General features: G+C 41.2%; 1 protein-coding gene across 7 annotated transcripts in view; it reads left to right on the forward strand.

Annotated features, from left to right (window-relative positions):
- The window catches only part of JADE1 (jade family PHD finger 1), a 502,176-nt gene that overhangs the window by 241,486 nt on the left and 236,666 nt on the right, over window positions 1–24,024 (forward strand). Inside the window, exon 2 of one of the 7 annotated variants that reach the window (XM_081538243.1) lies at window positions 14,470–14,601. The exons of the other annotated variants lie outside the window; for them this stretch is intronic. The gene's annotated coding sequence lies outside the window, so the exon portion shown is untranslated. The remainder of the gene's footprint in view (window positions 1–14,469; window positions 14,602–24,024) is intronic. 7 annotated transcript variants of the gene reach the window in all.

The following is a 24,024-nucleotide window of genomic DNA, read 5'->3' on the forward strand; positions in this document are numbered from 1 at the left end:
CTTTTTTTAAAACTTTTTATTATGTATTGGGTTATAGCCAGTTAACAGAGCTGTGATAGTTTCAGATGAACATCGAAAGAACTCAGCCATACGTGTACATGTATCTGTTCTCCCCCAAACTCCCCTCCCATCCAGGCTGCCACATAATATTGAGCACAGTCCCATTTCTACTGTGCTATATACATTAGGTCTTCCTGGTGGATCAGCTGATAAAGAATCCGCCTGCAATGTGGGAGACCTGGGTTCGATCCCTGGGTTGGGAAGATCCCCTGGAGAAGGGAATGGCCACCTACTCCAGTATTCTGGCCTAGAGAATTCCATGGACTGTATAGTTCATGGGGTTGCAAGAGTGGGACACAACTGAGCAACTTTTACTTTCATACAGTAGGTCCTTGTCAGTTATCCATTTTAAATATAGCAGTGTATAGGTGTCCATCCCAAACTCCTTAACTATCCCTCCCCCATCCTTCCTCCAGTAACCATAAGTTTATTCTCTAAAGGATCTCTTTATATTCCTCTTCCATTCTATTTCTTTCCCTTCCCTTATAACTACTTTAAACCAGCTATGTATAGTTCACCTCCATGTTTTACTATGTATACACAGTTCTCTCTAATTTAAAAATTTATGTAACTAGGCTCATACTCCAGGTGTTGTTCAGTCACCAGTTCAGTTCAGTTCAGTCGCTCAGTCGTGTCCAACTCTTTGCAACCCCATGAATTGCAGCACGCCAGGCCTCTCTGTCCATCACCAACTCCCGGAGTCTACCCAAACCCATGTCAATCGAGTCGGTGATGCCATCCAACCATCTCATCCTCTGTCGTCCCCTTCTCCTCCCGCCCCCAATCCTACCCAGCATTAGGGTCTTTTCCAATGAGTCAACCCTTCGCATGAGGTGGCCAAAGTATTGGAGCTTCAGCTTCAGCATCAGACCTCCCAATGAACACCCAGGATTGATCTCTTTTAGGATGGGTTGATTGGATCTCCTTGCAGTCCAAGGGACTCTCAAGAGGCTTCTCCAACACCACAGCTCAAAAGCATCAATTCTGCGGTGCTCAGCTTTCTTCACGGTCCAACTCTCACATCCATACATGACCACTGGAAAAACCATAGCCTTGACTAGATGGAATTTTGTTGGCAAAGTAATGTCTCTGCTTTTAAATATGCTATCTAGGTTGGCCATAACCTTCCTTCCAAGGAGTAAGCGTCTTTTAATTTCATGGCTGCAGTCACCATCAGCAGTGATTCTGGAGCCCAAAAAAGTAAAGTCTGGCACTGTTTCCACTGTTTCCCCATCTATTTCCCATGGAGTGATGGGACCAGATGCCATGATCTTAGTTTTCTGAACGTTGAGCTTTAAGCCAACTTTTTCACTCTCCTCCTTCACCTTCATCAAGAGGCTCTTTAGTTCTTCTTCACTCTCTGCCTTAAGGGTGGTGTCATCCGCATATCTGAGATTATTGATATTTCTTCCAGCAATCTTGATTCCAGCTTGTGTTTCTTCCAGCCCAGCGTTTCTCATGATCTACTCTGCATATACGTTAAATAAGCAGGGTGACAATATACAGCCTTGACGGACTCCTTTTCCTATTTGGAACCAGTCTGTTGTTCCATGTCCAGTTCTAACTGTGGCTTCCTGACCTGCATACAGGTTTCTCAAGAGACAGGTCAGATGGTCTGGTATTCCCATCTCTTTCAGAATTTTCCACAGTTTATTGTGATCCACACAGTCAAAGGCTTTGGCATAGTCAATAAAGCAGAAATAGATGTTTTTCTGGAACTCTCTTGCTTTTTCGATGATCCATCGGATGTTGGCAATTTGATCTCTGGTTCCTCTGCCTTTTCTAAAACCAGCTTGAACATCTGGAGGTTCACGGTTCACATATTGCTGAAGCCTGGCTTGGAGGATTTTAAGCATTACTTTATTAGCGTGTGAGATGAGTGCAATTGTGCGATAGTCTGAGCATTCTTTGGCATTGCCTTTCTTTGGGATTGGAGTGAAAACTGACCTTTTCCAGTCCTGTGGCCACTCCTGAGTTTTCCAAATTTGCTGGCATATCGAGTGCAGCACTTTCACAGCATCATCTTTCAGGATTTGAAATAGCTCAACTGGAATTCCATCACCTCCACTAGCTTTGTTCATAATGATACTTCCTAAGGCCCATTTGACTTCACATTCCGGGATATCTCTCTCTAGGTCATACAGACTTCTCAGAAGACAGGTAAGATGGTCTGGTATTCCCATATCTTTAAGAATTTTCCACATTTGTTGTGATCCACACAGTCAGAGGCTTTCATATAGTCAATGAAACAGAAGTAGATGTTTTTCAGGAATTCCCTTGCTTTTTCTGTGATCCAATGAATGTTAGCAATTTGATCTCTAGTTCCTTTGCCTTTTCTAAACCCAGCTTGTATATGTGGAAGTTGTTGATTCAAGTACTGCTCTTCAGCAGTACTAGAACTAGTACTAGTACTAGTACTTTAAGCAGTACCTAGCTTAAAAGGATTTTGAGCATAACCTTACTAGCATGGAGGGGCTTCCCTGGTGGCTCAGACTGTAAAGAATCTGCCTGTAGTAGGGCATGACTAAGCAACTTTCATGCTTTACTAGCATGGGAAATGAGCCCAACTGTCCGGTAGTTTGACCATTCTTCAGCACTGCCGTCCTTTGGAATTGGGATGAAAATTGACTTTTTCCAGTCCTGTGGCCACTGCTGGGTTTTCCAAATTTGCTGACATATTGAGTGCAGCACTTTAACACCATCATCTTTTAGTATTTTAAATAGCTCAGCTGAAATTCCATCTCTTCCACTAGCTTTATTGGTGGTAATGCTTCCTAAGGTCCACTTGACTTCACACTCTAGGATGTCTGGCTATAGGTGAGTGACCACAGACCTTTTTTGTACAGTTCTTCTGTGTATTCTTGCCACCTCTTCTTAATCTCTTCTGCCTCTGTTAAGGCTTTACTGTTTCTGTCCTTTATCCTGCCCATCCTTGCATGAAATGTTCCCTTGATATCTCCAATTTTCTTGAAGAGATAGTCTTTCCCATTCTATTGTTTTCCTCTATTTCTTTGCATTTTTCATTGAAGGAGTCCTTCTTATCTCTTCTTACTGTTCTTTAGAACTCTATTCAGTTGAGTATATCTTTCCCTTTCTCTCTTGCTTTTGCTTCTCTTCTTTGCTCAGCTATTTGTAAAGTCTCCTCAGACAAACCACTTTACCTTCTTTTTTTTTTTTTTTTTTTTCACTTTACCTTCTTGCATTTCTTTTTCTTTGGGATGGTTTTGGTCACTGCCTCCTGTAAAATGTTATGAACCTCTGTCCATAGTTCTTCAAGCAGTCTGTCTATCAGATCTAATCCCTTGAATCTATTTGTCACTTTTACTGTATAATCATCAGGGATTTGATTTAGGTCATACTTGAATGGTCTAGTGTTTTTCCCCACTTTCTTTAGTTTAAGCCTGAATTATGTTATAAGGAATGATGTTCTGAGCCACGCTAAGCTCCAGGTCGTTTTTGCTGACTGTATCGAGCTTCTTCATCTTCAGCTGCAAAGAATGTAATCAATCTGATTTTGGTATTGACCATTTGGTGGTATCCATGTGTAGAGTCACCTCTTGTGTTGTTGGAAAAGGGTGTTTGCTATGACCAGTGTGTTCTCTTTGCAAAACTGTTAGCCTTTGCCCTGCTTCATTTTGTACTCCAAGGCCAAACTTGACTGTTATTCTGGGTGTCTCTTGACTTCCTACTTGTGCATCTCAATCCCCTTTGATGAAAAAGACATCTTTTTTTTTTTTTTTTTAGTGTTCTAGAAGGTCTTGTAGGTCTTCATAGAACTCATCAACTTCAGCTTCTTCGGCATCAGTGGTTGAGGCATAGACTTGGATTACTGTGATGTTGAGTGTTTTGCCTTGGAAATGAATTGAGATCCTCCTGTCATTTTTGAGATTGCACCTAAGTACTGCATTTTGGACTCTTGTTGACTATGAGGTGCACTCCGTTTCTTCTATGGGATTCTTGCCCAAAGTAGTAGATATAATGGTCATGTGAATTAAAGTCGCCCTTTCCCATCCATTTTAGTTCACTGATTCCTAAGATGTCGACGTTCATTCTTGTCGTTTCCTGCTTGACCACATACAATTTTACCTTGATTCATGGATCTAACATTCCAGGTTCCTATGCAGTATTGTTCTTTACAGCATCAGACTTTACTTTCACCACCAGACACATCCACAACTGGGTGTTGTTTCTGCTTTGACTTAGCCTCTTCGCTCTTTCTGGGGCTATTAGTAATTGCCTTTTGCTCTTCCCCAGTAGCATATTGGATACCTTCTGACCTGGTGGGGGGGGCTCATTTTCTGGTCTCATATCTTTTTGCCTTTTTATACTGTTCATGGGGTTCTTACCCCAAGAATACTGGAGTGGTTTGCCATTTCCTCTTCCAGTGGACCACATTTTGTCAGAACTCTCCACTGTGACCTGACCGTCTTGGGTGGCCCTGCATGGCTTGGCTCATGGCTTCACTGAGTTACACAAGCCCCTTTGCCGTGACAAGGTAGTGATCCATGAAGGGGATACTCCAGGTATCCTTCTGCAATTTGTTTTTTATTCAACATTGTATCTTTTAAGACCTATTAACACATGCAGAGAAAATTCTTTTATTCTATTTATTTAATTTTTGGAGGGGCTGCTCTGGGTCTTTGTCGCTTTGCACAGGCTTTCTTTAGTTGCAGTGAGCAGGAAATACTGTTCATTGAGATGCATGGGCTTCTCTTGTTTGGAGCACAGGCTCTAGGCATGTGGGCTTCAGTAATTGCAGCACACAGCCTCAGTATTTGAAACACACAGGCTTGGTAGTTGTGGCTCATGAGCTCTAGAGCACAGGCTCACATTGTGGTGCACTGGCTTAGTTGCTCCGTGACATGTGGGATCTTCCTGGAGCGAGGATTGAATCTATGTCTCCTGCATTGGCAGGCAGATTCTTATCCACTGCGCCACAGGGAAGTCCTAGAGCACATTTTTTAATTTTAATGGATTGATTCTACCAGTTTACTCATTTATTTATCTGATAATCACTTATAAGATGTAATGCTATTTGTATTAGTTCCAATTATTTACTGCTTTAAACCATGGTCTATTAATCTTCCTTATCCATTTCTCCTTGAGGTGTAGTTATAAGGGGGTGAGTGTGTGTATAGTTATGTGTAAATCTGGCTGTGAAGTTAGTGGGTCAGATACTGACTGTATTTATCAACTTCAAAATGATATTGCCAAATTTATAATAATTTACACTCCTATAATGTATAAGAATTCTTATTTCCCCACATTTTTACCAGTGCTTGTTAATCTTTGTCCACCTTTTCATGTGAAAGGTATTTCATCATATTTTTTGTGTTTTATAACTTTATTTATTTTTGGCTGTGCTGGGTCTTGGTTGCTGCGTGGAGGCTTTCTCCAGTTATGGAAAATAGGGGCTACTCTCTAGTTGTGGTGAGCAGGTTTCTCATTGTGGTGGCTTCTCTTGTTGTGGAGCACGGGCTCTAGGGTGTGTGGGTTTAGTAGCTATGGCTCCCGGGGTCTAGAGCACAGGCTCGGTAGTTGTGGCACACTGCCTTAGTTGCTCCACAGCATGTGGGATCTCTGTGGATCAGGAATTGAACCCCCGTCTCCTGGATTGGTGGGTGGATTCTTTACCGCTGAGGCATCAGGGAAGCCCTTCATCATAGTTTTTATTTCCCATATTTCTGGTGATTTAAGCATATTTTCAAACATTTATTGGCCCTTTAGTTTTCTTCACTTGTGAATTTCTATCCTTTGTCCATTTTTTTTTCTCTTAGGTTGATGGTCTTTTTAAAATTGGTTTGGAAGAATTCTTTGTATTAGGTTGAATCACATGAAATTGCCATCTTTGTAAGTCAAAATTATTGAATATTGGCAGTTACATATATATATATATATATATATATATATATTTAAAGCTTCCCTGGTGGCTCAGACTGTAAAGAATCTGCCTGCAATGCAGGAGACCCAGGTTCTATCCCTAAGTCAGGAGGATCCCCTGGAGAAAGCAATGACTACTCACTCCAGTGTTCTTGCCTGGAGAATTCCATGGGCAGAGGAGCCTTGTGAGGTATAGTCCATGGGGTCGCAAAGAGTGGGACACAGCTGAGTGACTAACACTTTCACTTTCCACATAAAACAAGTATTTCTTGACATTAATCTTTTGATCATTGTATGAGTGTCAGCTGTCTTCTGCCAGTTTAAGACTTTTATTTTAAATGTGCTTAAGACATCCTTTGGCATGTAGAAGTAAACATTAACGTAGCCAACTTATCAATGTTTTCCTTTATGTTTCATGTTTTTTTCCTCTTTCTTTACTCTTGTGCCATCAAAGAGATAGTTCAGATTTTGCTGGTGTTGATTTACCAGAAGTGGGATTTCTGGGGTAGAGAATATTTGTGTATATTTAAATTTTACCAATGTGTTAGAGTATCCCTTTCCAAAAAACTGCCTATTTAATGAGTGAGGAGGAATGTATCATTGTTTTTTAAATTTATATTTCCCTGGCAACTAGTGAAATAAAGCATCTTTTTTATGGATTTCATCATCATTTGCATTTGCTCATCTGTGAGTTTTCTATTCATATTATTTGCTCTTATGTCTGTTACAATTGCTTATCTTTTTCTTACTAATTTGTGGGAGTTTTTGCATTTTACTGAGATTAGCCCCTTATCAGACACATCCATGCCAATTTTTCCCTAACCTAGCATTTACTTTTTAACTTTATCAATTGTATGCCTTTTTTAAAACAAAATTTTAAATATTTTTATATATCAAACATACCCATCTTTCCTTTTATCATTTCTATATTTTTTTTGATATAAACTGTAGGAAAGTCTCTCAGACCCCTAGCTTATACATGTAGTTTCATAAAATTTCTTTTGAGATTTTGGTTTTTAAAATTTTTTGGTATTTAATCTCTCTTGACTAAATCTTTATATTTAATATAAGGTAGGTGTGCAAATAGAATGAAATAATTTTTTTCTTCCTTGGGTATCCTGATATGTAAATAATATCACATGAAATCATATCATATATGTGTTACATGTTTGATTTGCTCCACAGCTCAAAGGTAAAAGAGTGTTAACATACCATTCTTATTCCAGTTCTGTTTCAATGAGACTCAGTCCCTTCCATCATGATTGTTGGGGAGTCTGTTCTCAGTCATTTTGAAGGGAGCCTCTTTCACTCATTTGGGATCGTAAAAGAACTCTAGCCCCTAGTGGTCAAAGATAAATGGGGATGAAGTCCCTGGTTATCAGTCAGTGGAGTTTCTCTTTGAGAGCTTGGTCTTCCTGCCCACGAAATGTATTTGTGGGCAGGCAACTCCTCTGGCAACATCTCATTCTCCACGCTGGTGCTTGGGCGTTGATATCTTTACTGAGCCTCCCTCTCAGGATGCCAAGTTCCCAGCCTGCTTAGGCACATACCTCCCTCACTGCTGGAGTTGCTATCAGCTCTTGGAACTTAGCAGTTGAGAAAGGTTCAGCCTACAGTCTTCTGGAAGCCAGTGCTTCCTCCTCCCTCTCCCAAAGGTTGGATTCTTCTGCCTTGCTCTCCAAATAGGCAGCCTTGATCTGAGCTTAGATTCTCTTCCTTGGGCTTGAGAAACATAAAATATGTTACCAGTAGGATAGTGAGGAGTGAGGGCACAAGAGAATTTTGGTAAAGAAGGTCTAGACTTTATGGTCAAAGGCCTGGCTGTATTTTCTCCGGGTAAGAAATATCACTCTTCAGATGTTCAATAGCTCATCTCCTCTACACCAAGTATGAATAGTATGCTTTCCCTCAGATAACAAAAGCTTTATAATGTGGTTCATTCTGCCTGTTGTGCTGCATTTAATTGTCGACAACTTACATATTATATACCATATCACATTTTATATGTATTTATGTATATATTTGTAATATATATTTATATAATTGTAAAATATTTTATAAATTGTGTATATATTTATATATTATATATGTAAAGATATGGAAGGATTACATTAACTTTTATTTGTGGCTGACTCTAAAGGCTAGGAATTACTAAAACATTTTTTTCATTTCTATAACTTTCAAATCATTATCATTTTTATCTCTGCAGCTAGAAAAATAAATATATTTAGGAAAATGTCACAGAATGTTAAAAGGATGTTGGTAGCAAGCAAAAGCTTTCTAAACAAAACTTGCAAAAGTTTTCCAGATATTTACACTTAGAAAGACCCTTTTTAGATACTTAGGGGAAGGGAGTGATGATGATTGGACAGTAACAAGGGAGAGATGTCTTATTTATTTCAAAAAGCTGTTCGGTATAATGAAATGATCCCTGAATTAGCAGTCAGACCATTTGGGGTTTTGTCGTGGCTTTACTGTGAAATACCTGTGTAATTTTGATAAGTCTCTTAAACCCTTAGCTTCTAATTTTTTCCAAAAACTAGACAATCTCTAAAGTCTCCTTCAGCTTTAGAATTTTATAATATATATGATATAGAGATTCTTAGCTAATAGCTATGATGCCAGTTTCAGCTCTCATAGTGTCACTAGCCATAAAACATCCAAACTAACTTTCCTTCTTGAGAAGGTAGATGTATCTGCCTGCCATTCCTTCAGCCCTTCCTGATTTGCAATGACCACTGAACCAAATGCTTATTAGAGCTTTTGCCTGAAAAATGCCTCACTGACTGGAGAGCTAGGATTTTGCTCCCCATATGGTGGAGTTAAACAGACTGCCACCAGATCCAACAGCTGGGCTGATGCCTTCTGGGCAACCTGACAGCACATGAGACAGAGATGTGCTTGCTGGGCACTGGGATCTCCACAGACATTCTTGCCTCTGCTCACGGCCTCTCCTTAGGCCTTCAAGGCCTGAACAGCTGTGCAACTATGTCCTGGTCACCAGGAAAAGCTGCCTTTATGCTGTAAAGATGACTCCGAGATACTGATCTCCAAAGCTAATTGCATGTCTATAATAGATTTGTTCTCAGTTTCTACATTTTAATCGTCTTACTCAGCTCTGCCCTGGGCAGCACTAACGGTTTTAGTCTCCTACCCTACCTAACTGAATAGTTCTTTTCAACAAGGTAAAAGAAAAATCTGTTTCCATCATCCCAACACCAGGTCCAACCCACCTTTATAGCTGGGGCTTCTTAAAAGTAGCATTTTGGAGAACTGAATCAAGGATGGCAAAAAATGATTCTGTTTCCCATAACAGAATCAATGTTCTTTTATCCCTAAAGATGTTAACTGTAGTTATGCTAGCTGTTTAGCCTAGAAATCCTAGGATTTCAGCATTGGGTATGTTTCAGTATCACATTATCTGACTAAATTTCCATATGTTCTATCAATTCATATTAAGAATATATGACTGTTCTTAATTCATATGAATATATAACCTGCCCCAGTTCCTGTTGACCAGTCTAGCTTAAAAGTATTGTTGTTGTTTAGTTGCTAAGTTGTGTCTGACTCTTTGCAACCCCATGAACTATAGCCTGCCAGGCTCCTCTGTCCATGGGATTTTCCGGGAAGGAATATTGGAGTTGGGTGCTATTTCCTCCTCCAGGGAATCTTCCCAACCCAGGGATTGAACCCTGGGTCTCTTGTGTCTCCTGTGTTGGCAGGTGTCTTCTTTACCACTGCACCACCTGGGAAGCCCATTTACAGTATACTTGGGCCCTATTTAATAATGGATGATAAAATAAAATGAGATATAATTCTAGAGTAGCTTTTATTTTTTAATTTTTAAAAAATATTCATTTACTTATTTATTCATTTAATCACTCAGTCATTTGGCTATGCCAGGTCTTAGTTGCAGCATGTAGGATCTTTAGGTGTAGTATGTGAACTCTTAGCTGCGCCGTGTGGTATCTAGTTCCCTGAGTATGGATCGAACCCTGGTCCCCTTGCATTGGGAGTGTGGGGTCCAAGCCACTGGACCACCAGGGAAGTCTTAGAGTAGCTTTTAAAGTAAGAAATGCCTAGATTCTAAGTGATAATTTAGTCTCATTTAAAGCCAGAAGGATGTTGCTACTGCTAAGTCGCTTCAGTCGTGTCCGACTCTGTGCGACCCCATAGACGGCAGCCCACCAGGCTCCCCCGTCCCTGGGATTCTCCAGGCAAGAACACTGGAGTGGGTTGCCATTTCCTTCTCCAATACATGAAAGTGAAAAGTGAAAGTGAAGCCGCTCAGTCGTGTCCGACTCTTAGCGACCCTATGGACTGCAGCCTACCAGGCTCCTCCGTCCATGGGGTTTTCCAGGCAAGAGTACTGGAATGGGTTGCCGTTGCCTTCTCCCAGAAGGATGTTAAGCATAAATAAATGAAATTTCTCATTTCTCCTGTGCTTGGTGAGTTTGGATGTGAGTATTGGTGGATATACACTGTGATGTTGTGTATCCAAGCAGACTGTTGTGTTCTTTGAGCCTACTGTTATGAGAGCCATTGGAATGGGGAACAAAGAGCATGGGGCGATGGAGTCCTCATGCATTTAATTTATGAAAACTCAGTATGGATTTCTCTCAATACGTAGGAGCAACCATTTAAATTTTACTGGTGATTCTTTCTGACATTGCACTTACTGAGGTTGTATTTGAGAGACTGACCTGTGAGACAGGTGTAGCTGACTTACAATGTGTAGACCATTTATATACATAGAAATGTGACTTTGTTTTTTCTATAACTGAACACAACTTAGGTCTCAAGCCCTCAGTTTTGGTAGGCAATGTAAACTTTGTTTTTTAAAAATAACTCAGTCACTTCTAGTTTTATACTTAGTCTCTTTGGTCACATACTTGGACACCAGTAGGATTCTTCCCTTCACCATTCTTATACTCAGGGAAGATCCAAGTTACAGGTCTTGTCCAAGTGTTCTCTGGTCTTTGCTGACCTCAACTGAGATGTGACTTCCCCTCTTTAGTTTATGGACTTTGTAACAGCATCTTACTGCTGATGGTTGGCAGTCCAGGCTCCAAGTTCCCATTCTGTATATTGCCCTTGATCTAACCCAGGCCTCTTTTTGTCCAATGGCCCCCTCAGCACGTCTTCATCCTCCTCGTGGATGAAGGAACCCTCAGTTTTTCTCCCCTGAATAGTGGAGTACATGGACTAAGGGGCAGGGGGTGAGGCTGCTTTCAGACTTCCGATGCCATGGATGCCTTTGACTTGATGATTGAGAGCTGTACTGCCATTAGAACTATTAGAAGCAAACAGAACTCATTCATTACTATTTCAAAACAGTCTACACACTGATCTGCTGTTCTCTCAATCAGTCCCCAGTTACCAGATGCTGAATACAATTCTGGTGTTTTAAAGATATGTTCTTTTTATCAATAATATTGCCCCTAAGTGAAAGTCAACCATTTACTTTAGTGCCTAACCAAAGTCAGAGAAAACACTAGGTTAAATTTGCTCAGATTTAGCACGTGTTGGGGGACAACAGAGGATGAGATGGTTGGATGGCATCACCGACTCGATGGATGTGAGTTTGAGCAAGCTCTGGGAGTTGGTGATGGACAAGGAAGCCTGGCATGCTGCAGTCCAAGTGGGTAGCAAAGAGTCAGATATGACTGAGTGACTGAATTGACTGGCTGAGCTGTGTTGGTTTCCAGCTTGGTGCTGTCTTATAGGGAATTTCAAAGCTGCTTTTGCTTATTCACAATATTCACCTTATATTCTGTTTTATAAATGTTTTATAACATTCTGAAGGTGTGAATCATGGAATATTTCCCTGCTCTGTGATTAATGACTTGATTGCTGAAATAGGATGCAGTGTCTAAAAGAGAACTAATGACAACACAGCTCTAAGAGGCAGAATTTCTCAGCTGAAGTTTAGAGAAGCCCGTCTAAGAAAGCCGAAGAACTGTGGCTTATACCTTCCATGTAGGAGGGCAATGGCTTCCCTGTCTCGTCCTCTTCTGAATCCCCAGCACCTGGCATTGTACTTAGTGCATATTGGGTGCTCAGTATATTTGTTAAACACAGTAAGTGAATTAACAGACTTCTAATTAGTTTTATATCAATGGGACATAGAATGTGCTAGTGATTGAAGCAAAATAGGTCAGTCTGAGGAAAGTTATGGGCTTTCTAGGGAGCTAGTCATTGGAGAGTCTGTATGTCAGAAATACTGACTTTTAGGCTGATCTAATTACAAAAAAAAAAGAATAACATTTTACACATACCCTAAATTAAACTGCCTCCTTCAAGTCTGCAAGTAAGGCAAACTCACCTGATACCTGACCTTTTGATTTTACATTAAGGAATTATATTTACTTCATACAGATTATTTTGTCCCCTTTAGGATTTCAGCCAACTCAACCCACAGAAACATAGACATAATTATTACAAAAGGCCTCTGAATATCCCCAGATAGCTCAAGGTATGAATAAATGGTCCTCCTTAAACTCTCATTCAAAGTTGTTTTTATGCTTATATGTATTGTTTGATTGCATGACCCATAGAAATTTGAGGCCGCAACCTCAGGGGGACAGGAAAGACTACTGAAGCCAGTCTCTGTGTCCTTGAAGGAAGAGGCAGGAAAACTAAGGCCCAGGCCTGGAAGTGCAGCCCTGTTGATGGACATTTCCCCACCCCAGCTTCCTCTCCTTTGGAGACATCCTCTTCTCTATGTGTTCGTTACTCTGCGTATAAAGCCCCCCACCACTGGGGTAAGTCGCCGAAGTGTTGCTCAGCCTTCCTTGAAACACAGCATAAGCTGGCGCTGGGAGCACGCAGCTCCCGCACACGACTAGCACAGGGGATGCTGACACGAGGCTGCAGATGGCCTTTTCTCTATCACGTGGAGAGAGGTGTTTTTGAGATTCTTTATAATACAGTGATGAAAGAAAGAGAAGGTGCTCTGATATCTCCAGGCCCCAATGTGGTCCTGAGGCTCTGGTCCCTATTCCAGCTGATGTGAAATTAAAACTGCTTGTGTGTTTCCCCAGGCAGTTTTCAGGAGCTCTTGACACTTACACCTTACAGTCCACATGGCCCCCTCTCAGGCCCACGGTAATCTGCTCCCACCCATCCTGCCTGCTGGTGCCCACGCCTCCAGGCTGCCCCTGCCTCTCCTCTGGCCATGCTCTGCTCTCCCTGTGCCAGGCTTGGAAGGACCAGCTCCCCACTCCTTCTACCGTGTCCTTCCCAGGCCACAAAATTTTCCCACAATGCTTTTAGTCCATATCCACATCTTACCTTCTCTAATTTCTTTTGCATGTTTTATCTTTACCTCACAGTTAGCTGCTTGTCACAAAGCATTCTTTCCTCATCACTCCTCAACACTTTACCCTGCTTTATTTTCTATACAATACTCACACTTTGACATGTTGTGTGTGTGTGTATGTATGGACAGATGTACTTTGGGACTTTCTGTTTTGTTAATTGTCTTTTTGTCCATTAGAATGTCAGTGACACAACCCCAGCACTAAGAATTGTTTCTGGAAAATGACAGATAAGTATTTGTGAAATGAATTATTGCTGTGCTGCTCTCCGATTAGCAATAGAACACATTTGAGAATTTCATATGTGTGTGTCCTCTCTGTCGTTTCCTCTTTAGAGACTCTGTAACAATCAGTTTGTTCTGCTTTGATAGACGTAACTCTCTTAGCCTTATGTCTTAACTCTATCCTGCTGATTGCAAAGTTGAAAGCAGGGATCGGCTCTTACCCACCTTTGCATCCAAGTTGCTCTTCATACATACAGTTGCTTCTCGTATTAGGCCCCATAAAGAGTGTGCTGTATTTCCTAGTTATACAGAATCTCTTTAACTAGTCTTTATATATGGGCTTCCCTCGTGGCTCAGACGCCTGCAGTGTGGGAGACCCTGGTTCAATCCCTGCATTGGGAAGACCCCCTGGAGGAGGGCATGGCAACCCATTCCAGTATTCTTGCCTGGGGAATCCCCGTGGACAGAAGAGCCTGGAGGGTTACGGTCCATGGGGTCACAAAGAGTCAGACACAACTGAGTGACTAAGCACAGTCTTCATCTATACCATGGACAGAATTTTACCTTATAATTCTTCTGTGTCTCTGAAAGCACCACACACAGAGAGTTGCTCAGAAAAGCATCATGACTTTCTATGTGTGCGTGCCGAGTCGCTTCAGTCGTGTCTGACTCTGTGACCATGGATTGTAGCCTGCCAGGCTTCTCTATCCATGGGATTCTCCAGGCAAGAATGGTGGAGTGGGTTGCCATTTCCTCCTCTAGGGGATCTTCCAACCCAGGGGTTGAACCTGAGTCTCTTACGTCTCCTGCATTGGCTGGTGGGTTCTTTACCACTAGCACCACCTGGGAAGCCCCCATGACTTGCTGGACTGATCTAAATGCACACACTGAGGCATTACATGCCACGCAAGGCCCAGCGCATTACAGTGACTTCAGATACACAGGAGACCACCAGAGAACATCGACTGGTTTTTCTTCCTTTACAGGACAAGGCCTGAGATGTCATGAGGACTCTATATACCTCAGCAGTTTGGAATACACCACCAGAGTGCACAGCCATTCCACATTCATTTCTCTTGCATCTCCAGCACCATGATACTGATGAACCGCAGCTGCTAGTGAGTGCTCTCCACAATGCCAGGAACTGATTTAGTTCTTTGCATACATTTTCTCAATCCTTACTTGAGGCATGGACTATTATTATCTTCCCTCTACACAAGTGGCAACTCGGGTACAGAGAGATTAAGCAACTTGCCCAAGGTCACACAGTGAGTCATTGGTGGGGCTCAGATTCAAACCCAGGCCACCTGCTCCAGAGCCCTCACACTTAATCTCGTTGTTCTGCGGCCTCTGTGTTACCTGCTTAACACATCCACTGAAGAAGACTCAAGCAGCCAGGTTAGCTTCCTGTGTAATGTCTAATCCATAAAGGTAATATAATGTGATTAAAAGTTGAAAAAAAAAACCCCAAAATCACAGCCTGTAATTGAGTGCCTCTTTAGCTGCAGGGTGTGGGGAATACAGGCTACAATACACTTAATCTGAATCCAATGCTTTCACGGTCCAAACTTTCACAACAAGCCCAGGCCTTTCAGTGTTTGAGATCTGCTTCTCAGTTCAGCATTTGTGATTTTATAATGATTTCCACATGCATTAGCATCCCATTAATAGGCCAGTATATGGGAACAGTTGTCTTATGAAGTGAGGGGTTGTTTTTGTTTTTGTTTTTTTCTTTTCTTTTCCATTAAAACCACAGGTCTACAGAATGAAAATGCTCAATCTAATGAGTATAACCTGGAAAGTAATTTCATGGGCTGTAGTACTTTGATAGCAATAATTCTTGGATCTCAAAGGATAAGGACACAGTTTTCTGCTTCTAATTTTATTCTTAGAAAATGATGGTACTGAGCCATCCAGAGTCCTCTATAGATTAATTCCAGTTTTTCTTTTGTAGAGGAGATTTAAGGGAAGTCTTAATCTGCTTTATATTTAACTCTTATCTCCACACTATGAATTAAAAATAGAAAGCTGAACTCTAGTCTCACCTCTGCAGACCCTCTGAGGGCTGAAGTTACCCCAGAGAAAGGATGGTCTGTGAGCTGCTCCAGGTCTCTTGTCTGGCTTAGCACCCCTCACTGACTTTCCCAACAGCTGCCCCTTTCTAATTTTCAGTCCTCATATTAACATGTCTAGAATGAGCTGTCCTTATTCTATGATGCTTGAATGACATTTAGCATTTTTCTCAGGTACTTTTCATTTGTCAAAAAACTCAGTTAATTCTGAAATTTCCTGCATCCTCTGGTTGTTTTCTCCTAAATCCATGCTTAAGGTGGGAAAAGAAGTGAGGAATAGTTTACTCTGCTTTCTCTTCAGCCAGTAAAAATTGCTCTGGGGTAGGCTTCCCCAATGCCCCTTCCCCTCTCTTCTACCCTCTCTCTCCCTTCCATTTCCCATTTTCCCCACCTTTTCCCAATCTTCTTTTCCCTTCCTTTTCTCCTCCCAGGTCAAACCAAGGTCTGAGACAGCAGGAAGGGCAGGAATACTGCAGGTGCTGGGGGAGGAGTTGGAGTTAGGCTCACTTGCCTGCCCCATCTTCTAACTTGGAGCTTTTGAAATACTGTTGAGGATCATTTATCCAAGAACTAATCATCTAGTCTGTCTAGATTGGAAAGAGTAAGAAACCTCTAGGAAAACCTGTACAGTTTGGGGTTTCTGACACTTCAAACCCGGTGAAGTTAATATTGTGAACTTGTGAATTGTGACTTATGTGACTGTGGGGAGAAAGCCAACCACATAGTAAGCAAGCTGAACATCTCTCTGTCCTCCCTTAATTTATAGACACTTTCCCTCCCTCACTTTTTCCTCCTGCATCTTATACCAGTGACAAGTTTCACTTCTAAAGTCTTAACCTAAAATACCACAAAGAGACCATTTTATGCTTAATTGTAAAATTGTACAACTTCAGGGAAGAGAAGCTGTTGTATTTTTTCTGTATTCCCTCCTTTTCACCACTCAGTCATAGGAGCAATAACAGTGACCCCTTAGTGAACACGTGCTGTGTGACTGACTGGTGGGGGGAAGGGTCCTGAATGTACATTCAGAGGAAACAGAGCTCCTCAAATCGTGGGGCCACCTACCCCCTTTCGGACAAATGCAGACAGGCTCTGGGACAATGCTTCTTACATGGTAGATTGTCTAGTAGAACATGTTAGTTGTGGAGGCTGGCATTTTTAAAAATAAAGAAAATGGAATGAAATAGAACAAAACAGAAAAATATCAGAGGATATTGCCTGTGGTAGGAGTAAGTATTATTTTGTGAGCCTTTGGTTTTAGTTAAATACTTGTCTAGAGTGGCGAGTCTGATAGTGCTTACTAGGAGCTCCGCCCGCTCCTAGTCTCCCTTAGAACCAGCCACGTGACTGAAGTCTGGCTGTGGTAGCATGTCCAGGGTGATCTATGGCACATGGAACTCGCCCACATAGGCTCCTCCACTTTCTTCCTTCCATACATCCAGTGGTTGACACCAGGGCCACCTTGAAGCCACAAGATGTCAGAGCCACAGTGTGAAGCAGCCTGGGTCCCTGAGTCATCATTGGAAGGAATGCCACCCACAAGAGTCACTTGACCAGGGACACCAGCTTTCCACTTTATGTAAAAAGACATTCTATTATCTTAAGCCAGATTGTTTCACCTACCTTGTGTGTGTGTATGTGCATGTGCCTTATGCTACATTTATTTCTAAATGTAGATTATAGTGAGAGACATTTGAAAACCACTGTCCAGGACAGAGTGTGGTCCTAGATCAATTGCAGTTGAATCATGTGGGATGCTCATTATTAATGCAGATTTCTGGGCCCTGCCAAGATCTGCTGTGTAAGGATCTGGGGCCTGGGAATGTTTGACAAACTCCACAGAAAAACCTTCTGAACACTTAAGTTTAAAGAGCACTTTGGCCTCAGTATTGCTAGAAACATATTTTCTTGGCAGCCCTGGGGCTGGATAAGCTTTATACCTATTTTCTTTGGTCACTGTCCAAAGTGTGAGTCTCTCCCTATTCTCCACTCTATCTATACTCTATATATAATCTTATTACAATAATGCTCTGTACTGATTCACAGAATCCTTTTCTAAGAACATTTTCGACCCCTCCCCTTTTTCCTAAACACTTCAGCTGTCCTCTAAAAAGCCTGCTGTGTAATTAACAAATGCCCCGATGCTTACCTCTTCCTTAGACATTTTCTGGCTCTCCCCCAAGTTATCAGTTCTGCTCCCCATTCAAATGGGAGTTGTTCATTTTCCACGTTTTTATGTGAAATTTTATGTGTATTCTCAGGGTTGAAAAGTGGGGCAAGCCCCTTCCTCGTTACTCAACTGCAGCTTCCCAACCATGACTGCCCCCATCCTTTTGGATAGACTCATACTAATCAATGTATAGAGTTACAAAGGAAATTCATAATCTCATACTATAAGAAATCTAATTCTTGAGTGATAACTGGCTAATTCAGCAACTCTTTCCATATTTCTACTTTGTCTTCTTCCACATGTTTATCCTTTAACTTGTTTCTTCATGGTCACAAGATGGCTGCCATAACTCCAAATATGACAACCCTCACAGCTATTTCAGTATGACTTTCCTATGGCTGTAACAAATTGTCACAGACTTGGTGGCTTAAGCTATGATAATTTATTCTCTCACTTGTTGGAGGCCAGAAATCTGAAATCAGTATCAGTGAGCTGAAATCAAGGTGTTGGCAGGGCCATCTTCCCTCCAAATGCTCTAGGTGTGAATCTGTTCCTTGCCTCTTCCAGCTTTTGGTGGCTGTCACTATTCCATGGCTTGTGGCTGCATTACTCCAGTCTCTGCCTTCCTCTTCACATTGCCTTTTCTTCTGTGTGTGTCTTCTCTTCTGTCTGTATCAAATTCCCTTTTGCCTCTTTCTTAAAAGTGACATTTGGGACACGTGTGATTGCATTTAGGGCCCACCTGGATAGTTCAGGATAATCTCCCCATCTCATGTCCTAACCTTCATCATATCTGCAAAGATTCTTGCCCATAAAAACTCACATGTATAAATTCCAGGGATTAGCACCTGATAATTTCTAAATATTGTTATTTGGCTTACCTACACTATCCAAAGATACAAAGGGCAGTTTCTCCTCATCTACAGTTTCTTAACAGGGAGAGATTCTTTTCTCAGAAGCTCACCGTCTTAACCAGTTCAGACTATATAGACTGGGTGGCGTAAACAACAAGCATTTATTTCTCACAATTCTGGAGGCTGGAAAGTCCAGGATCAAAGCACTGGCAGACCCAGTATCTGGTGAAATCACTTCCTGATTTGCAGACAGTTGAATCTTGTTATTTCCTTATGTGGCTGTGTTATCTCAATCACATATTTTGTTTTCTTATAAGAGCACTAACCTCGTTTGAAAGTGTCTACTTCTTGACTTAATTACCTCCAAGAGGTTTTGCTTCCTAATACATGGTGATGGTGGTGGAGGGGATGTTAGAATTTATACATACAAATTTTTAGAGAACACAAACATTCAGTATGTAACACCCCTACCACCAATATGTTACCTGCTAATCCTGTTGGCTGGATATGGATCATAAACATGTATGTAGCCTCTGTGGGGGACAGAGGCTCTGTCAGCAAGAAAAAAAAAAAGGAAAAGATGAAGGATGAGGAAAGGCTATTGGTTAGACCATCAATAATCTCCATTAGGGTTCCTGTGTCTTTACGGTTCATATCTATTAATATGATGTTGATGTTATTCTCTTTTGTTTTTTTGCTGACTCCTTACTTCTACATGGCCTATCTAACCATTGGCAATTCAATTTTTTGACCTCTTCATCTTTCAGTGACCATTCCCTGCTCTATCTCTGTCTTTCGGTGCCATAGCTTCACCCTGGACCTGAACATCACCTGAAACTTCTCCTTTTCTGAAATAGCAACTACAGACAACTGCTTTCTGACTACCTTCTCGCATCCTTCCAGCTTACTCATTTCAATTCTCCTCTGTCCTTTCTGCCTATCCATCAGCCATTCCCTTCTTGAGTTTCCTTCTATCCAGACTATATCACCTGTATTCTAAATTCCCTTGACTCTTGGTCCTTCCATTGAAGTTACCTTGAAAACCCCAGTCTTGGATGAACCCTCTATTTTCTTGCTCAAACTTCTTCCTTGTCATTAATTCTTACCCTTTTACTTTCAGCAGATAACTTTACTTTGTTTTTAATTAAAATAGAAGAAATCTGATGGAAATGACTCAATTTCCCATCACTACATTTATTGTCTGTGTACTGAGATGTTTAATCTTCTAGTCTTGTTACAGTGGACTAGAACTCTTCTGCTAGAGGCCTATCCAACTGCGTATCCTGTGGGAAATACAGCTAAGTTCTGATCAATGAGATGTAAGTGGAATTGTAGTATGGAGGCATTTAGGAACTTTTTAAAAGACAGTGGGCACATATCCTTTGCCCTGTTCTTCTAGTTGGTTCCTCCATCCAGATTCCTGGAAATATCAATGTGATCAGTGGAGCTCCTACAGTTATATTCCAAGAATGATGCTCATGTAATGGCAGAGTAGCTAGACAGAACTTCTTTAAGTCATTTGTACCTTCTTTAAATCATTCTAATTTCTCATCCACACAGGTATAATGCTTCTCTCAGATTCCCAAACCACACTCTTAGGATGTGTTTAAAATTTTGTTATGCTAAAATAACTTTATTTTTATGCTGAAAAGTGTTAGTCACTCAGCTTAGTCATGTCCAACTCTTTCCAACCCCATGGACTGTAGCCCACCAGGCTCCTCTGTCCATGGAATTCTCCAGGCAAGAATACTGGAGAGGGTAGCCTTTCCCTTTTCCAGGGGATTTTCCTGACCCTGGGATTGAACCCAGGTCTCCTACATGGCAGGTGGATTCTTTACCCTCTGAGCTACCAGGGAAGCCCACTGTACTGAAAGGACTTCTGTCTTCTTCCCAACCTTGATATATATTAGTCTGCTTCCATCAGCTTAACTCTGGAAAAGTCCATGTCCCATTGTCCTTTCCCAATTCCTGGCTTTCCTCTTCCTCACAGAGATAACAGATGTCGAGGGAGAGAAGGAGAGTGTTGAGTATGGAAAGAAGAAAACATTGCTCTATTACCTATATGTAATTCTGGTCAGTTTTTAGCAAAATTGCATCATCCTCTCTTTTCTCTTTTCTTGGTGCTTTAGTTTCTATGCTCCTTTTACCTTGTTTAGAAGTTGACCCAGAGCAGACATGATACTCAAACTGTACATTAGCATCATCAAGCTTTCATTCTTTTTGCTTTCTGATATTTTGAAAACATTAAAAAGAAGGCTTTTGTGTGATTTCTTTCCACAGGGGCACAGAAAACATCTTCTTGATGGAAAATATAACCTGATCGTTTGTTTCAGAGTCTGAGTTGAACTGAGAAAAGATTCTTTCAAAAGTTGGCCAGAAAGGAAATGAGGGTAGCTGGTTTACCTCACCCATCTGACCCCCTTCTTCTGCTTTGCTGCCCAAGTAGCAATTTTGAGAGGCAAACCTGATTGTTCACTCTCCTACTTAAAACCCCTCAGTGGCTGATCCTGATGCCATCTTTCATCTCTGTCCACCTCACACCCTGTGCCTCCAGTTACCCTGAATTACTTGCAGTAACCTGTGCTATTTCCCAAGTCTGCACTTTCTTTCTGTTCTTTTCTGGACTGACTTGCCACCCCCATCCTTCTATTAATAAGAAATACCCATTCACCTTCAGGGCTCAGTTCAAGAAACTTCTTGTCATTTGTGAAGCTTCTTGTCCCCCTTTACCTCCCTTCTTCCAACTGACCTTTTCCTTCATTTTGTACTTCTCTGAATAAGTCTAATAACATGTGCCCTACTTGACTGCAAAATTACTTGACATGTTAGTGTCCTTCTATTTGACTATAAGCTCACCAAAGGCTTAATCATTCTTTCATTGCCCAAGTAATTCATAAACATTTCCTTCTTGTAAAAGAATCAACCAATACAGAACATGAATGTTTCATTTCACTTCTAACTCCCTCAGTCTCCCGACCACCGTCTTATTCATATTTGAACCCTCAGTACCTAGTTCAGTGTCTGGCACACAGAAACCCAACAATTGTGTTTTGAATGAATGAATGGAAGAATGAAAGAAAGACTAACTATCCTTTTAAGGTTGTTATCAACCAGTAACACATCTGATCATAAATCTGAGTTTAAATACCCATTCATAGTGTGCTGCTTCTTCACTCCACGAGAACATCATGTATGTGCTCTCTTGTGGTTTATTTTTGCTAACTCACTGTCTGAGTCTTCAGTCTCCTTCAGGTCCTGTTTACTTTATTCAAACTCTGCTCCTCTGCTAGTGCAGTTTACATTGGGAGGAAGTTTTCCTATTGCCTGTGCAGTGTAAATTGGTTTCTAAACAATCTTGCCCACAGTCTCCATTAATACGGCGCTGTAGAGCAAAGCAGGATAAAATATTCAAAGTAGCAGGAGTTACTTTTTAGGATGATTGAATATGATGAAGGAGCCAAGGACAAAGGGTAATTTATTCCAAAGGAAGTCAACACCTTTGCTTTGCACTAGCTCTTGCAGCTAAAAAATAGGGCTGGTAATTGGACTTGCTTTATGAAAATCTCATTAGCATTAGCATATAACTAAAATGCACAGCTCCATAGTTAATTGCAATCCTGCACTGCGGTTAACAACTACAGTGATGACATTTGCATATTGCACATAAAATTAAAAATGCATGTCAGATAGGTGCTCTTTTAGAAAAAAAAAATCCTTGAATAACATTGCATTCACTACAATAATCGGAAAGATTTTGAATTTGAATGGAAATTATATGTATAGTATGAGCTTTAGAAAGACAGAGGAGCCTGATCAAAGAGGAGGGGAAGCTAAATATGAAGCATTGCATAGGCAGAACTCCAGCAGCTGGGATCTTCTTCAAGGGCAGGGACCTGTAATACTGAACTGTGTGTGCTTTGTGTGAATGCCACCCTTTCTTCTGAGAGTTTCATTTCACTTTCCAGGCATCAGTCTCATCTTGATGCCTTTCCTTTAGACTATAAACTCCTTGAGATCATGGACTCGATCTTTTTAAACCTTTGAGTCCCACAATGCTTAGCATGTACTCAATGATTTGTAGGTATGAACCAACTCAAGCCCTCTTGAATTGGATCCAGTAGACCTGAGGGGCTGTGTACTGAGGTGATTAAGAGTGGATGTTTTCACTTCCATGTCCCTGAGCCAGTTACCTTCAGCAAGTTGCTTCAACCTCCCTAAGCCTCTGTTTCCTCTGCTATAAAATGTTTTCTGCCTTATAGAATTTTTGAGAAGATTTAGAAAGATAATGCATATATAATACTTACCACAGCACAGTGCCTGGCACATAGCAAGTGTTATTATTGTTGTAGTTGCTGTTGTTTGGGGTCAAAAATCATGAGAAAGGACATGTTGAGGCTGAGTGTTGGTCCTAGTGCCAGTCAACTACAAGACAGAACAGTGTTACTGTGAGTAATGGTACTTACCACAAGGGCTGATAATTTTTGCTCCATTTCACCAAGAAAGAAAACGAGTTCTTGAAAAGAGATTGGCGGGGACATAAGACAACTATACCACTCTCTCTGTGGATACAAAGATCCATTACAAGACTTTGTACATGGGACTCCTCTGTAACCACAAATTGCCTACTTTCTGGAAGACAACCATAAGCTAGGAAGTCAGGAAGGAAGTCAAGGTAGAGCCTTCTGTGGGGTAGGGCTCTTTCTTTCTTTTATCATTCATTCATTGTTCAGCTAATACTATTTATTGTGCCCATACCTATGCAATGCATTGTGCTAGGAACTCTGAGACAGAGATGACCATGCATGTCACCTGATTGATATACACTTGGAAATTCTGGGCTAAAAGTAAAGTGAAGAATTGGAACTAAAGAAAAAGATACGTGTGTCATCAGCATGGAGAGGAGTTTGAACTCTAGACATAGGTGAGGTCCCTGTGGCTGTTCACTGGGGAACACTCCTGGTACGGGAATAGGAAAGGGAATTGGTACCAACCGAAGCAAAGGAAAGAGACTGAAGGAGATGAAAATTCTTAAAGAGATGAGAATACCAGACCATCTGACCTGCCTCTTGAGAAATCTGTATGCAGGTCAGGAAGCAACAGTTAGAACTGGACATGGAAAAACAGACTGGTTCCAAATTGGGAAAGGAGTATGTCAAGGCTGTATATTGTCACTGTGCTTATTTAACTTATATGCAGAGTACATCATGAGAAACACTGGGCTGGATGAAGCACAAGCTGGAATCAAGATTGCCGGGAGAAATATCAGTAACCTCAGATATGCAGATGACACTACCTTTATGGTAGAAAGTGAAGAAGAACTAAAGAGCCTCTTGATGAAAGTGAAAGAGGAGAGTGAAAATGCTGACTTAGAACTCAACATTCAGAAAACTAAGATCACTGCATCTGGTCCCATCACTCCATGGCAAATAGATGGGGAAATAGTGA

Source organism: Giraffa tippelskirchi, chromosome 11 (genome assembly GCF_054371585.1).
Source record: "Giraffa tippelskirchi isolate mGirTip1 chromosome 11, T2T-mGirTip1v1.2.pri, whole genome shotgun sequence".
Taxonomy (NCBI): Eukaryota; Metazoa; Chordata; class Mammalia; order Artiodactyla; family Giraffidae; genus Giraffa; species Giraffa tippelskirchi.